Source organism: Lissotriton vulgaris, chromosome 4_1, assembly GCF_964263255.1.
Source record: "Lissotriton vulgaris chromosome 4_1, aLisVul1.2, whole genome shotgun sequence".
NCBI lineage: Eukaryota > Metazoa > Chordata > Amphibia > Caudata > Salamandridae > Lissotriton > Lissotriton vulgaris.
Genome location: NC_141691.1, coordinates 1,276,346,835 through 1,276,359,962, shown reverse-complemented (window position 1 = coordinate 1,276,359,962; position 13,128 = coordinate 1,276,346,835). Strand labels below are relative to the sequence as shown.

The 13,128-nt window shown below is 38.6% G+C and overlaps 1 pseudogene; it reads right to left on the bottom strand.

The window, feature by feature from the left end:
* Positions 1-4,714: 4,714 nt before the first annotated feature.
* Positions 4,715-5,640, bottom strand: LOC147723130 (dispanin subfamily A member 2b pseudogene; annotated as a pseudogene).
* Positions 5,641-13,128: the final 7,488 nt, after the last annotated feature.

The following is a 13,128-nucleotide window of genomic DNA, read 5'->3' as shown; positions in this document are numbered from 1 at the left end:
ACAGTACTGTACTACCCTAGAACACTACCCCAGCACAGCTCCCTACACTACTGAAACACCACTGCACTACCCTAAACTGTAAAACGCTATCCTTGCACAACCTCCTACACTACCAAAATACCATTGCACTACCCTAACCGTTAAACGTACCCCAGCACGACCCCTTACACTACCCAAACAGCACTGTACTACCCTAAAAAAGTAATTTAGCACTATCCCCTGCACTATATAAACACCACTGCACAACCCTAATCCTTAAATATACCCCCAGCATGATCCCCTACTCTACCCATTCACCACTGCACTAACCTAAACGCTAAAAAACACTACCCCAGCACAACCTCCTACACTACTCAAACACCCCTGCACTACCCTAGAACAGTACGCCACAATGACTCCCTACACCACACAAACACCACTGCACTACTCTAAACTCTAAATCTGTACTGTTGCTAAATGATAGAGACTGTTTATGTACCATGTAGTAATATAAATACTAAAGTAACAGTGAACCAATTATGAATTCACTCAATGTCTCTCCTTATAGTATTGTGATCATTTACTTAATATCCATGTACTCATAAAGTGCTTCAGGTTTTATTGTTATGGAGTGCTTCAAACTGGTATGTAATATGTATGTACTGCACTTACCAACTTCACAGTTGTGCTTCAGGTCTAAAATGTCTTAGTTAGAATTTATATGGAATGTGTTTGTATAGTAATAAAAAGTATAATTTTACAGGTATTAATACATACTTATTTATGATTATTTTTTACAGATACTGTTTATCATCATCAAAAAAAGTTATCATGCCAGAGAAAAAAAGAAGAAAAGCTCAGAAGAAGGATACTCACTTGAAAAAAACTCAACCACAAGTATTGGAAGACCAACATAATGTGTCTAAAAAGAGAAACATTTCTGGTAAGAGCACAAAGGATCTCATAAAAAATATTACTAGACTCAGAAAAAAAAATTGAAATGTGCAAAGCAGTAAAAATGTTCCAAACACAAATAAAAGTGCAAAGAATAGGAAATGAAAAAAGGCAATGTACATACAAAGGATACAACTTATAGTAAAAGAAGAGAAAATCAATATAAAGAAATGTGCAAAAAAATATTTTACAACAGAGTAGTCCATAATATACTAAAACATACACAGAAATGTACAAAGAGTACACTCTTTTATAAAAAGAAGCATATTGAATCCATTGTTAAAAAGGCTTTTGGAGAGAATTCGATCACTAGATAAACCAATCCATTTAATGAAGGCCAAAAGTAAGAGGAAAATAGTAATTAACAGAAGTAATTTTTGTGATATTTTCTTACGGGAATGGAAACACAGTTCAAGTTCTGAGCCTTTTTTTAGTGAGGAGAGTTATTTTCAGACCAATGATTTGTTGCATGCAGTTGACACTAGTGGTCGAGCTTATGAGGTTAGAAATGGTTGTCCAATTGAGAAAGAGAAAATGGTTCCCAGAAATGTAGAACAAGTGATAGCTGATGAAGTTCTAGGCAGACGTCCCAAAGCCCCAGTGTACACTTGGGATTGCAGTAGTATAAGCAATGTACAACAAGAATCTATTGATAAATTATGCCGTTTCTTACAAGCATATAGTAAAAAAAAATGTTAAACAAAAGATTAAGGTATTGCAAGGACTAGACCCTTGCAGAGTGAGAAAAATTACTGGTTTGCATGGTCATTCTCTGGCTTGTCTTTCTAGGAAGGTAAGTCAACGTGTTTTTCACCATTTCAGGATGTTGGCAGTACATCATACTAAGTCAGTCAGTCAGTCAAAAACAAAGTTTATTTAGACCATGGTCTTTAAACAATAGTAAAGCCAAGAACAATTAATAAAACAGCACAAATTATACATTCTCAGCACACCAAGGAAATTGATACACTATGAAAAGAGGAATAAAATACTGATTATCAGGGTGAGTAGTCCAACTCATTATAAAATGTATATCTAATTTAATACATTCTCTAAAAGGACATTCAGTTCATGTACCTTAAATTTGAAAACCTGACACAAAAATTAAAACAGATTTAAAACCTCTAAAAGAAGCAAACTAAACCTCCCTGGGAAAGCTTTTAATTGCTTTCATGTAGTTACCCAGTGCAATTGCTATCTCGAGTGGGCAATTCTGCTAGTAAAGCTGCAGTTTGAGACCGTAGCCTCGTATCATATTTTAGAAATAGTGGACGAAGGTATCGTTTACGCTGGTCTAATACTGTTTGGCAGTCTAACAAAATGTACATTATGTCACCTTTAGTACCCAGCGTACATTTACACAATCCATCGCTAAGTAACATTTCAGCTTTTACTTCTTCGTTTATCAGCCAAGGATTAATGCCAATTCTTAATCTTAGAATCTCCTGTCTATACCTAAGGTTAGGTAGAATATCCAAGTAGGGTAACCAGTTTTCCTTTAACCAAGTTTCTCTCATGAATTGTACAGATTTTTTCTTACTCAGGTATTCTATATCAGCTCTTTTGGACACTTCTTGTCTGTGGTTTCTAAGATCACTCCTGGGAAAATCTACATGTAATGATAACTGGTAGATAGGCACCTTTATATTCTCACTAGCCAATAAAACATTCTTCCTTACCTCCCTGGCCCATTTTAGGCTACTTTATTGTATCTCCTTTCTGCACCATTGAGATACGTTCTGGACTGATTCTGTATCTAGTCATTTCCAGAATCTAATTAAAAGCATTTGAGTGTATGCTCCAGGTAGTTGAACCTATCTCGGTTCTTATTGCCTGGATCATCGATGAGCGTGGTAGGGACAGCAATGTTTTTAGACACTTCCCTTCCTCTAAATCCCAGTCTTGTTTGCCACTTAGGAAAATCATTTCTGCTCTGTAAAGGACTTGGGATGGTATCATCACGCTAAAGGCTTTTAATAACGGTTCATGGGACATGTCTCCATAATCTCGGTTACATTTTTTCAGCCCACAGATTGATGCAAAAGTTTTAGCTTTCTGTGCTTCAAGATGAGTGTGCCACTTTAGAGTACTATCAAACCAGAGTCCAAGATACCAATATTCTTTGACTGTTTCCAGTTGCAAGTCTCCTAAAAACCAAGTAAAACTGGAATCCTTTTTCCCCAAACATAAAATGTTTGTTTTGTCCAATATTACTTTTGCATAACTTCTAGCAGACTGGATTTGTTAAAGCAGGTTTTAACCTCGTCCCTTGACATCATCATCCTCCAATACCTGTACAGACTCCTTCCCTTCCATGGTGTGTTGAGCTGTGCATACAAAAGAGCAGCTGCCCTATCACAGGGCAACAGATGATAATGCCGGCCTTCCCCAGCACTTGGAGGTGTTACGCCCTATAGACTGGACGCCTCTGCAACGGTTCATTGCTAGATTTCACCACAACACATTTTATTAGAGCTTTAATTAGAAAAGCATCAACCTGGGTTAGCCCCACTCCCCCTCTACACCCAGAGTGCATAATTCGGAGACAGCTCTTACATGATGCACACTTCAGCACTCAAGGCCTGGGGTTCCGTGTAAGCATGAGCGAATTTTGCGGATCTCGCGTTCGCGAATTTTGCGGATTTGCGGATTCGCAATCCGCAAAATCCGCGAATCCCCGCGAATTTGCGGATTTTTTTTTTTTTTGTGTTCGCCCGTGTTTCTGCCAGTTCGCGAGGGTTTTGTACACTTTCGCAAATTGCGAACTTACCTGTCGGGTCGCAAGTTTCGCGAACTTGTTGTTTCTACGTGTCCAGCCTGTTTGGGACACTCTTCTTCATCACTGCCACTCTCTGTCACCACTGCCACTCTCTGACTACTCATGCCACCCTCTGGCCCACCCATGCCACCCTCTGTTTCATCACCACACCCTCTGGTTGTCCAGTGTACATTATTTTCGGCAAAGCAAAGCACACCTTCCCTGCCTCAAGTGACCTGAATTAATTTGGGGCTGATTCATGTGTCACAGAATATTTTTTTAGCTGGCACCTGCTTCCTTAGTGCGCCCTGATTAGTGATCTTTTGCACTTGCTAAGTGCTTTCATTGTTGCAAAATTAGTTACAACACCTGCCCTGCCCCAACTGACAATAATGAATTAGGGGCTGATTAATGGATTTTAACTTCCAGCCTGGCTCCTGCTTGTCTCCCTTAGCTGTAATTCAGGACCTTTGTGGCATATGTGTAACTATTCTGAGGTTCAGAGCAGGGTCACATACTAGTTTCAACTGGCAACTGAACTCTGGAGGGGCCCCTCAGGAAGCACTCCAGGAAATGGCTACTAATGATGAGCCTGAACTTTTGAACCTGGTAAGTAGTTACTTTCAGTTTTGCTAAGATCGTATTTCTGCAATTTTGCACTTATTCGCGGGGCGCGAACTCACGCGAACAGTGCGAGCAGTGCGAGCAAAATCCGCTGCTCGCGGATTTGCGGATTTTGCGGGAAATTCGCAAATCTCGCGGATTGCGGATTTCCCGAAAATCCGCAAAATCCGCTAGCGGAACGGATTTTCCGCCCACGCCTAGTTCCGTGCTCATATAAGTGTAGGCACGCAATCTGGGACAGAGAACAAATCCAGCAAAGGGTTTCTACCTGCAAAGAGGAGTGCAATTAGGCCTGAGTAGTACAGTTGTTAAGACTAATCACTGCATCAGAGAAAAGCGAGGGGAAATTACAGGAATCTGGAGATCTGAGCAAAAAAGTAAAATTTTGGAGAAATACGATTTAAAAAAAAAAACACAAATAAGAGCACTTAAGGGAGTTAGAGGAGAAGATGTACTGTGCCAAGTACAGAAAGGAGGGGGGAGAGGGGGAAATCACAGATCACTCAAGATATGTTTGGGAGAAATCACAGGGCCCCAGAACACTTGCACCATGTTTGGGACAAATCAAACAGCCCCAGCAAAGAATACAAGATAAGCTACACTCAGCAACCACATGAGCAGTGCATTGGTGCAGTCACAAACAGAACAGGCAGAGGAAATCAGAGTCTTCTGGTGAAGGATGTGGGACGGACATTGCAGACATGGTATCCATCTGCAAGTAAAGTCAGAAGACTAGAGAAGGTGTAGACATCCAAGGGGTGGATTCACAGTGCTGGACACCATTTATTTTTGTCACATTATTTCCCATGTCCGTAGAAGGGGTTCTGATTTCCTTGTTCCATTTGTTGACGGACCATTTGTGTAAAAGCAATCACACCAGTGGCGACGAGAATGATGATGAGAATGAGGAGGAGCAGGTACATCACAAGGGCTGCAATGTTCAAGCACTTCGCAGTCGAGCCGTAACTTTGGGCACCATTTATGTCCCCCACAACCTTTCGATCCTGTGCCTTTTTTGGAGAAGACTAGCGCCATGAAGCCCAGGCAGCAGAAGTTCATGTAGATTTTGTTGAAGACGGACCAGATGAGGTGGTCCTTGGGCGGGTTGTGGTAGGTGGTCTCGTTCACCACAGTGGAGTTGACGGACGACCCCTGGGCGTGCGGGAGGATCCCCACCTCTATCTTCTCTTTCAGGGGCTCATAGGTGCCGGTGGTGTAGGGGTAGGTGCCGGCCGGCATCTGAAAGTTGCCGTTATCCATGGATCCAGAAGACTGGGTCTGGGGCCTGCGGCTCTGAAGTTTGCAAACCTCCCACAAAGCTTCCTGTGCGTCTCAGTGCACAGCGTTGAGGCTCAGTGAAGGGGGGACGCGGTACACACACCGAAAATGAAACTTCTCATTATTGATGACCTAAGCATGGTATCAAACTTAATGCTTGCCTTTGTGCATTTAAGAATGCAGAAAATTCCTAAAACAGAGTACGACGTTTTATTTGGAGGAAAACACATCATAGTTTTTGGAGATCTACTGCAACTGACTCCTGTAAAAGGACAACCAGTATTTAAAACACTTGCACATGAAGACACCAGAAAGTCTCTGGGTAGTGTTGGAAACGTGAACATTTGGTCATATTTTGAATACAAAGAACTCATTATAAATATGCGACAGGCAAATTATGTTGAATATGGAACTATTCTCCAAGATATAAGAATTGGACTACTGACTGAACATGGCAAACAAGCTTTGCAGAGTCGATTACTTTCCAATTTGTTTCTAAATGAAAATGTAGTTCCTGAGAAACTATACATGAACATTGCAGAAAACAAATCTGTAATCTGCTTAATGCCAACACTGCATGAGTGTTCTATATTCAACAAACAACTTTTGAAACTGGTAAATAAAGAAATAATAAAAATGAAAGCCATTGATAAAATAGGGCATGAAGGAATCACTATTATTTTGACAGAAAAAATGAAGACAAAATTGGATTCTTTAGAAAAATCAACATCTAAAACTGCTGGTTTAGAAAGGAATCTATATGCATGTAGAGACTGTTAAGTCATTTTAAGTCGTAATTTGGATGTACAAAAAGGTTTAGTTGATGGAGCAATGGGCAAAGTTTTGGATTTTGGTAATTATCAAAATAAAGATGGTATTGAATTCTTAAAAATTAAATTTGAAGAGGTTAAACAAATTGGTCATTGTTCAGTTCCTTTTTTGCTTGTTAAAGATTAATATGTCCGTTCAAAACAGTTTCCAGTTTCTCTGGCATATCAGTGACTATTCATAAATCTCAAGGTTTAAGTGTTGATAGAGCTTTGGTGAATATTGGAAATACTGTGTTTAAAGAAGGTATGGCATATGTTGCTTTTTCACAAGTCAAAACATTATCTGGTTTGTTTTTGATTGATTTTGATGACACAAAGGTTACTGCAGATGCAAACAGTGTCAAAGAGTATAATAGGTTAAGAAGAACATATGCGCCTAATTTAGGTCAACATCCTGTATTTGAAAAGCGTGTGGTTGGTCGAAAAAGAAGGTACGAGAATATCTGTACTGAAGGTGTAGAGAAGGGAAAAAACAAGATAATGTTGTGATTGCAAGCAAAAAGAAAAAGGGCATTGTTGAAGAGATTGTTGGTTATCAGTTGGAAAATAGTTCAGGTGTCCACTGCTATGCTAATGTAGTGGTCAATGTTGTTTTTTTTCTTGAAGGTTTGCAACAGCAAATTATGGAGAATCGGGAAAAAAGATGTTGTTCCTTGTTGCATTCTGTTTATGAAAAATTGAGAACTGATACAAGTAAAATACAAACCGTTTCTGACGTTCGTAATCTTTTGGATGTATGTTCTGGTTCTACACAATTTACGCAAAATATCCAACAAGATGCTCAGGAATTTCTAATGTATATGCTTACCGTAATGGAAAATGAAAGTGTAGAAATTGAAAATATTTTTGGCCTTTGTTATAAATGGGAACATTATTGTGAAAATTGTATGCATACATGTAGCACTAATGTAGACACTGAAAGATTTCTATATTTGACATTACTGGACTGTAAATCAGTGTCTTTCCATAAATTAGTTAAATCTGCAAATCAAAACATGGAGTGCAGCCAATGCAAATCAGAAATGTTATCAACATTATTTTTACAAAGATATGGACAATATAACATTTTAATGATGCAATGTTGTACAGCTGACGGAAGAAGATTGGACACTTTAATACAACATTTTGTAGCTTCCCAACTATCAATATCAGGAAGGACTTTTGTAGCAGTATAAATAATTTTCCATGATGGTCCTTCCACAACATCTGGACATTACACTGCCTATCTAAAAAGTGACAAAGGCTGGACACTTTGTAATGATGCTGAGTTGGTTTTCAAACAACGTTTGCCTTACGAATTACCAAATTCCTACCTAATATTTTTAAAGCCAAAGTTTTAGGAAGATAATTGAGCCTCTGAGGAATTTATTGTTATGATTTAATAGGATTACCATTGGACAATTTACATAAAAAGGAGTGCAAAAATACCATTTGGCCTCAAGGAAAGGTATATGTTTGAATTATGGACTTTTTCTTACACATTGTCTCGGTGTATATTTTCATCCAACAACATTTACAGTGTTTATAAATGTAAGTTATAAAATGTTCTTAGCAGTAACCATTTTATATATGTGTGATTTGTATTATCCGGTATTTTACTGAGGCTGGATTTTTTTTTTTTAAACAGTCTAATTGATTGGGGGTTTCTTTGCCCACTGTTATGTGATGAGTACGATTGAAATCACCATTTCTAGTAAAATTCAATATATTCTGAGAAGAGCAAAAAAGGCAAGGAAATTACTTTGTAAAATGTTAAAATTATGCTGTGCTGTTAAAAATGTATTATTACATGTTATACATATTTTTTCTTTTCTTTTACAGATCCTAATTCTAAAATATGGACTTTACTATATTTTACATTATAAAAAATTGAATAAAATGTGTAGAGTTTTTTAGATGTATTACTGCTGAGGTAAGTTTAAGTAAGTCTTAAAATGCACAATGGACTGTCTTTGCACACAGTTGAAAAAAAGGAAGATGGATGGACTAGATTTGTGCCAGAGAATTCCATTGCAGACAGGTATCAAATAGGAGACAGCTTCAAAGCACCTGTCTGCAAGATACATGGTATAGTACACAATAGAGTCATATGGTGGTCTTGTAGGTCCTGGTAATTTTAGAATTATAAGAAATAAATCTATTTAACTTAAAGCACATCACTGAGTGTTTTTGCACATGTCGCAGTAGGCCTCATCCCTTCTCTTCAGTCATATATAAATATGTGCTATAAGTTTCCTAAAACATAAGTACTTATACATTTATCTTGTTTTCTGTTAGCAGTACAGATATTTACTCTTATAATAAGAATTGGCCTAGCCATTAACTCTCTTATTTACAAGGTGAGGAAAAGGCATTCTGTATACCTTTAGTTTTCCATGTAAATATAATCTAATCATACACATCACTTTGCGTTGAAAAGGTGTTCTATAGGTTTTGCTGTGCGTGTTTGCACAGAACACTCATAGAACAAGCCATATGTCCAGTTTTATCAAAAATCATGAATCTGGTCATGTTTGTGAATGCTGCACCATCCTCCAATTGGTGTAGCAAAGCACAACAAGGAGAATTTTTTCACTTCTCATTTTTTCTCTTTCAACATATGCTACAATGCACAGCATATATTGAAGGAGAATAATGCCTTTACTGATTGTTTTTGTGCAGAAATGTGTCTCTTCCTGCACAAAAACAATCGCCGCATGACATAGACATCCTTGCACCATGGTGCAAGGGTGCCTGTGTCACCACATGGCTGCAGTTTAAGCAGCTGTGCAGAGGGAAGCACAGGCTTGCAACATATTTATGTACATATGTTGCATCCCTGTGTTTCGGAAGTACCACAGCATGCTGTAGCTAAATAGTTTAGAGTGTCATGCTGCAGCACTTCCTTATAGTTCTGCACTTATGCATTCACCACACATCACAAATGCATTCTTTCAGTCAATTATGCACTACACATACATTCATCTGAACTTTCACACACTAGCATACAAGTTTAGCTCTTTTTTTAACCAGAGTAGGTAGATCTGAAAATAACTTTTTGTTTTGTTTTGTAGTTTTGTATTTATTTTTTTAGCAATTTTTTTGATTTTTGGTGGTTTTTTAAACAGGGAAAAAATGTGAACAGGAGGAACAGAACCAAAAACTATGAGGAGAAAAAAAAAGAAACTAGCAACGGTGGTTGTCGATAGCACGACAAACAAGGTCCACTGATGGTTCTCCATAAGCAATTAGACGATTGCATTGTACACAATTCATCCTCACTCTCCCAAATTGGTTTTGTATATCTGGTCGTGAAGTTGAAGTAGACGGTGTTGTCCCAGATGTGCTTGGAACAGCTGGTAGTGCAGGTGCATTTTCTTGTAACCTTCCCATCTCCTCTTGTGAAAAGTTCACAGGATGGCGTGTCTGCAAGTGCTTCCTCATGCTAGCTGTTCCACATGAGTATTTTTAATTTGCGTCTCCTCTGGAGAAGACCGCCTTGCAGATTTTACATGTGACCTTTGTTACATTCACCTTTTTTTGCCCAGGTGGGAAAGTAAAAATCGTCCAGACAATAAAAGTATATCTCTCTGGAGGGGAAGGTTCTGGAACAAATTCCTCAGTGGTAGAATGTTTTGAATCTGAAGAAGAAGTTTGGTTTGTAGCCATTTTCAAAATTATCAGGATAACCAGGTCTGCAATCAGCAAAAAACAGCAGTTCTTCTTAGCAGAAGTCTTCTCCTAAGGAAGGTCTAAGATGAGTGATTGAAATGGGTGGGGTCCTTCAATACTTACAATAGGAAGTGTCTTGAACCAATCAAATCTCTTTTTTTCTAGGTCACATGGGGTACGAGTAGGGTGCCCGTACGCAGCTCGCACCCAACTCGCACCAAGCGCGACTTCGCGAAATTGCATTTAAAAGTAATGTAACTTTTTGGAAAGTTAAGAAAGTTAAAGAATATTATTTTTATGATTAGTTGGGATAATGTTTTAGCTTAATATTTATATTAAATATATACGTTTTTGAACATTAAAACATTTCATGGGGGTCCCGCACCCACCGCATCCGATGCGTATATGACGTCACGCTCAACTTCGCGACCGTCGCGTAATACGTACATGTCCCATATGCGCTGTAAGTCTCGCACCAGTCGCATAGCGTCCGCATTGGGAAAGTCGTACTTGTCACACACCGTACAGGGATCCTTCACAAGAGTCCTAATGGTGGAAACGTTCCGCGCAGTGAGCGAGAAGGGTGTGCTTTGGGTGTGGACTCTGAAAAAAAATAGAAAAAAAATTACAATAAATAGTATAAATATATGTAAAAGAACATAAAATTATTAAAAAAATAGATATTTTTAATTTTTAAAAATATGTATTTTTAATAAATATGTCTAATGTAATTTAAAAAATAAAATGTCTAAAAAAATAGATTAAAAAAACGTAGTAAAACAATATGAAAAAATAACAATTAATAAATGTTAAAATTATTATTGAAAAAACCTTTTTAATTCATTGAAAAAAACATAGGTTTCAGACATGTTATAGTTAGAAATTATCATTTAAAAAACCTTTGAAATTCACTAAAAAAAATCAAAGGTTTCAGACAAGTATTAGTTAGGAATTATCATTTAAAAAACCTTTGAAATTCACTGAAAAAACCATACGTTTTAGGGGTGTTATAGTTAGCTGGACAGTTCACTCGTACAAAACTAGTGAAATTCCTCTGTTATAGTTAGTTGTACTAACTATAACTCACGCGCCCGCAATCCACTGCTGATGATGTCACATATTACATCATTGATGACATGGTCAGTGACATCACTGATGACATCACTGATAACATCTCAAATGACATCACTGATGACATCATCCACGTGACATCATACACTAGTATAACCTGTCAACACTAATTATCAAATATGGAATACCATATTTCAAATCATTGACACACCAATACAAGTCTCTAAAAACGTACTCAGTGATTCCTACATCTACACACACATCTAAACACTTACCTGTAGATTCACTCATACATGCTAACAAAGAACAATATAAAACAATTAAATCTACTTATACACCTACATTGACATTACACACCAGCACACATCCTATTCTCTTACGCAGTCATCCTACTCAGTTATGCAAACAAATGATCATACTTACATTAACTCAGCTACACACTTATACAAACACCACTTTATTTATTGACATAAATAGTAACTCATACTTAGTGTTATAAAATCCGTATCACAAGTATACAGTTTTCAATACAGTCACTGATACAATCACTGAGTCTTATGTACCCTTATTTATAAACAACAACTGTCACATACGGTACCTTTTATATTTCTACTTTGTTGGATATTTGATCATTGAGAAATATATTAACTCATCACCTGTCAGATTCTGTCGCGCCTCGCTGTAAAGGGTACGGACGGGGTAGACACTACAAGTCCCAGAATGCTCAGCTGTTAGGAGGCGGGGTATAAGTAGACACCACTTCCTGCAGCCGGTGTCGGATATTTTGGTTCCTGACCACCAGCGTTCCTGTCGACCTTGCGGTTTGGAGTTCACCAGCGTTCCTGTCGACCTTGCGGGTTGGTGCAAGTCTGTCGAGAGTATTTCCAGCTTTTTTTCTTCGTTTTTGTCCTCCGTTGGAGAGCCTTTTCACCGGCTATTGCGGAGGACGGGCTTTCTTGTGCCGTGTTCTACGTTCACGTGTCTCCGTTGGCGAGCCTCTTTGCATCGGCTCATGCGGAGGACACGTTTGCTCAACTCCTAGACAAGGGGTTTATTCTGATTCCGTTTCCTCCGTTGGCGAGCCTTTTTTCACCGGCTATTGCGGAGGAAACAGTTGTTTGTTTTGAGTGCGTTATTTACCAAAGTAAATCCTCCGTTGGAAAGCCTTCTTGCATCGGCTATTGCGGAGGATTCATTTCATTAAGTCCCAGGCTGGGACGAAGAGTTTTTCCTGCACCTGAAAGCACATTTCTTCAGGTAACCTTGTTCTCCTTTCATTTGGGTGACGTAACCCTTGTTTTTGTTTTTGGGAGATACTGTGTACTGAAGCTGCATTATTTAGAACCCTGGCTACGTTTTCTTCAGGACTCTGAGGGAAAGATATCAGGGTATGTAGTATCCTTCTTTACCAGAATAGGTCTGCTATTACATGGGTCTTATGGGCTGTTTCAATAGTGAGGTTTGTGTTTACAGGGGAAGGCAGACACAGGCTGCATTTACGTGTTCTCAGTGGAAGAGAAGTATCTCCTGAGTTAGTGTTGTCTGCATTCCAGTTACAGGTATAAAACAGTATATCTTGCTTGTTAGCCATAGTACTAAGAAAACATTTGTTAGTGTTGATACCAATCATTATTTTTGTTTTCTGTCTTCACAGCTCTCCCTCCCTGCAGTCCCCTTCCTTTCCTTCCTGTTTTTTGCCCTCACCTGATCCTTCTCTAGCCCACGGCTATAATAGCATTCGGGGCTTGGATAGATCTGGAGGTGGCCTATTTATACCACAAACTGATCCCGAGGACGGAGAGGATAACAGAATATCCGACCCAAGAATTGTAATCCTCCTGATCAGTTTGAAGGTTATGGCTACTCTGGACGAGGTGATGGCTGCTTTAGTGGTGGTGCAATCTGAGTTGATTGCGTCCAGACAAGAAAGCACTGAATTAAGGAACCGGTTAGATAACATTCAGAAAAACCCTTTTAGTGCTG